The following is a 4499-nucleotide window of genomic DNA, read 5'->3' as shown; positions in this document are numbered from 1 at the left end:
TAATGTTACATGAGCTGCCAAAGGTTTGGTTTGAGTCTTATCATTATCCATCTACAAAAATATTCTCACGTGCTTGGCCTGGAAAAATAGACCTACATGTGCTAGAGCATGTTTCATACCTTTGATAAATAAATACATAGCTTCTCTAGCATTTTATCATCACTTTTAGGAGAGGTGGCTCACACAATTCAACAACTCTCTTTCTGTTTCTCCTAGCAGTCAGCACTCTATCTTACTAAGCATTTTTACGGTCCTATAACTTCATATGTTTTTCCAATATATCTAGATTAGATTGATTGCTCTGTTCTTGGTCACTATATGAGATGTAATAGTATCCAAGAATCCCCATCACCCAAAAAGCAGATGCTTTCTTTAATTTTTTTTGACTTGGAAGAAGGAACGCCCATTCAATCATATGAAATTATTTCCCAGGAGAGATTCATAACCTAATCCAATCTATCTTGGAAATTGTGATAAGAAAATGAACTAGGAATAAACTTAGTTTTAACTCTTTCTGGCTTAAGGATGTGTGTGTCGAGTTTGGGTGGGTGGGATTGAGGGATCTTCATGTATCTAAAATCATCTAGAATGGTCAAGATCAAATATTAACACTCTTTAATTACTTCTAATTCTCTCAGCCGTGAATAAACGAAAGTCAAATATGTGCTCATTTTTTGAACTGTTACATGTATTTTATTATATTAAGAACTCAAAACGGCTTCTAGAAACAGCTCCTTTCATGTTTCATGAATACAATTTTGAGGTATACAGAATTTTCAGGATGGTGCTGGTCGCGTGGGGAAGATGCTTTATGCACTGCAAGGAAAGAAATTTGATTATGATCTAAAGAAGGTATTCTCCATTGTTTATCTCTGATCTTATTTTGGTTTTTTGTATTTTTCTATCACTTTTATAAATTTTTCTTAGTTTGGTCTATGGGGTGGGTAATGGTTGAGCTTCAAATTGTATTTTTTGTTAAACTAGGTCATTTTTTTTGTCTCCTTTTCTTATAATTCGTGTTTCCTTCTCATGCCCTTAAGCTAAGCTTCGCGATTATCTTCTGATGGAGTTGGGTGCTGGTGTTTAGTTGGTAAGTTCTATTGCGCCACAGTTTTTCTTTCTTTAGCCTGTGGCAAGGTTTGTCATTGTCCATTTTCTATATTTTTTTCCAATTGAATGCACATACAGCCGGCTAAGCCCTCAAGATTCATTTGAATTTCTTATAGAATGTATGTGCTATTACTTCTACTTCAACTCGTACTCCTATTTATAAGGCCTTTGCTAAAAGGGAAAACATTGGGGATGTAACAACTAAGGCGAAATGTGTTGGCAATCTTATTGATTTAGTAATATTTTCCAATCTTCTTTTCCTTATTTTCTCTTTTTCTAATGATAAAGATGTTGATTTGATTTTTTTTTTTTAAAAAATAGAAAGGCAGTCGAGTGCACAAAGCATCTCAAACTTCTTGTTACATCAAATCCAATGTGTAACAAATGTACTGAATTTGGCAATATGAAGGAGAGCCTAGGATTAACTGGTAAAGTTATTTCCATATGAAAAGAAGGTCATGAGTTTAAGTCTTGGAAATAGCCCCTTGCAGAAATATAAGGTGAGGCCACGCATAATAGATCCTTGTGTTCGGGCCGTTGCCCGAACCGTGCACATAGCAGGAGCTTAGTGTATCGGGTTGCCCTTTTTTTATAAAATTTGGCAATACGACAATTATGATTTCAATTGCATGGCCTCTTTAGACCACTTCTTGAAGCAAATATTACACTAGTCTAGCCTCGGTAGTGTAATACACTATAAATTGCACTAATGAATCAAATTTCATTGCCACAAGAGTAGCAGTTCAATTTTGTTTTATTTCTTATGAAATGGAAAAGTGGCAAAAGAGGATGTCCCTATACTTTATAGCCATTAATGTTGGTTTTTGAAAGTCACAGTGTCGTGTAACTATATTTTCTCACTAATTTTTCACTCAAGCTTTCCCGTTCGAGGGCTTTGATGAAGACAAACAAAAACTCGATTGAATACTTCGTTGCAGGTTTCTCTTGTCTTGATTCCCTTACCAGTTTTCTTTCACATACAATTTTTATCATTCCATTTTCTATAAAGTTGTTGAATCAATAGAAGTACTTTAACTCAACATACTATAATATATCAGTATATACATTCCAAGACATCCCTCCAACTTCTTTCTGGTGTGGATGATATTGTTATATGAATGGTGGGAGTAAGGGCTATTAAAACCAAAAATGCAAAAACATGACAAAGTCTATGGGGCTTGAAGCAAAAAGTGGGAAGTGAAGCATACATTTTCTTAAAGTGAAGCACAAAATTGTTGTTTCTTTTAAGTCATGATCCACAACATTATTGTTTGTGATTGTATTAATATTTTCTTGCATTACATATATGATCTTTTTTCCATTTCACCTTTCGTTATTAAAGAGCACTTTTAATTTCCCTTTATGCCTAAAGCCCTAACTGTCACTAACAATTGACTTTTTGCCTACGTCAATACTGCATTGGCTTATGAATCCCCATTGGGAATATTCATTTTAGACAAAGTTGTGTGTCCTTTAATTCTTTTGCTTGATAGCTGAAACACTATGCACCATTATTCTAATATGCAAGAATTGAGATGATGTTAAATGAACATGCATTCACAATCTAGTCTCTAACTGATTTGTAGGTTTTACTTGCCTTCAGTTTGGTATGTATGCCTCTCTCCATCTCAAGATCTTTCTCCCTCCCCTTAACATTCTTTTTGTTGTAGACTTAATTCATTTATCTATAGAAATTCTACCATATCACTCTATCTTATTATCTCGATCATTTTACTTGTGTATGCATATTGTGCATTAAATGTCCTGGTGAAATACAACCAGTCTTCCATAATATTCGACTTCTTTTCCCCTTACTTTACAACCCTGTGAAATTAGCGAATGCATCACCATTAATTGTTGTGATCACTGAAATGCTGCTTTATTTGCTATCATATAATAGAATTCGTGCTAACAAGGTAGTGTCTATGCAACATCTTTGTCTCAAATTATAGTTCCTCTAGTTTTCATGCTAAAACAACTATTCAACCTCACCCGTGGTTTGTTAATAATTTTTGTGATTAGTCTTGATTTATGTTATAATCACCACTCAATTATTTAAATGGTCTTTGATGTAGTAGCCTCTACTCTCATGCTTTAATCATGAATCTATCATTTGAGTTATTTGAGTTGTTTGATACTTATTTATTCCCTTTTTGTAGGTGTCCAAAATGAAGCAAGTGATGAAGACATTCACCTTAAGAAAATGATGAAGACATTGGTTTTCTTTCGGTTAGAGGCTTTTGTGGAACTATTAAGGGTGGAAATGGATGGGATCGGTATTGGTGTCAGCCTTAGTATTTGTATTGGTATTAGGGCTTACACCAATTGGATGTATAGTTGGTTGTTCCATCCTCTTTTATTTTGGTATTATATAAAATTATTATGGAACTTATATGGTTATGTTTCCAGAATATTGTTTGGTTGGTATTGGTTATCCGTTGGTTATCGAACGATTGGACTCATTTGGGTGGTCAAGTATATAGAGCTATCCTAGAGTCTTGGATTATGTAGTAATGCTATCTTGTTATATGTTCAAAATTTATTCAACTTGGGATATGCGCTGGTCGGTTGGGTTTGGTAATATGGGTGGTCTTTAGTCTCGGTTGGACTTGGGATGCCCATTACAATAAGGTCCTAGTTCAACTCGTGGTAAGTTATTATTAGAGCTTTTAGTTCATGGTAAATTAGGAGTCCACAAAGTCATTGCTAGTAGAGTATCTTTTAGGGTATGTAGCATACCACAATCATAAGAGAAATGCTATAAGGACTTTAGGAATGTTTCACTTTCTTGGTATTCTATTTTCAAGATTGGAATCTAAGTCCTAGAATCTTTTATAATCCTTGTCTACTCGCTTTTCAAATTATGCCTCGATGATCTGGAACTCAAGGAAACTTTTCTATCCCATTTGGAGATAATGTAGAAGGGAGACAGGGGTTCCATACTAGATCTAGGGGTCCATTCCCTGATATATCTAGAGTTCCACCAGTAGCTACTAGTCCTCTTCAAGGTGAGGAAATGATTGTGGAATTTTGTCAATCGATTCACATTATTTCTCAATTGGTTGTTGCTTAGTCTGAGCAGGATACATCTGGTGTTTCATTTACTGAGGCTACCAGTTTATGAAGATGAATCCTCTTACTTTTACTGGAGTAAGGGTGGAGGAGAATCCTCGGAGTTTCTTAGATGAAATAGAGAAAATCTTTAGGGTGTTGCAGGATACGAATGTGGAATGGGTGAATTTTAAAGCTTATCAACTTAAAGATGTTATGTACCAATGGTACGGGGAGTGGGATAGGGATAGATATGAGGTTGTAGAGTTATCCTTATGGGACACTTTCTTAAATACATTGGGATCACTTCTTTTATCAGGATCAGAGGGAAGAAAAGA

General features: G+C 34.9%; 1 long non-coding RNA gene across 2 annotated transcripts; it reads left to right on the top strand.

Moving 5' to 3' along the window:
- Window positions 1–736: 736 nt before the first annotated feature.
- On the top strand, window positions 737–3572 carry LOC107842024. Of its 2 annotated transcripts, XR_007050092.1 has the most exons (3): window positions 746–852; window positions 1041–1090; window positions 3270–3572. It is a non-coding gene; the product is annotated as an uncharacterized LOC107842024 (long non-coding RNA). The 2 variants fall into 2 exon arrangements; XR_007050091.1 differs by lacking the exon at window positions 1041–1090 and having other exon boundaries at window positions 737–852.
- The last annotated feature ends 927 nt before the right edge of the window (window positions 3573–4499 follow it).

The sequence above is a fragment of the Capsicum annuum genome, unplaced genomic scaffold, assembly GCF_002878395.1.
Source record: "Capsicum annuum cultivar UCD-10X-F1 unplaced genomic scaffold, UCD10Xv1.1 ctg4418, whole genome shotgun sequence".
In the NCBI taxonomy this organism is placed as follows: Eukaryota; Viridiplantae; Streptophyta; class Magnoliopsida; order Solanales; family Solanaceae; genus Capsicum; species Capsicum annuum.
The sequence above is the reverse complement of the archived record's forward strand: the minus strand, read 5'-3'. Positions and strand labels throughout refer to the sequence as shown.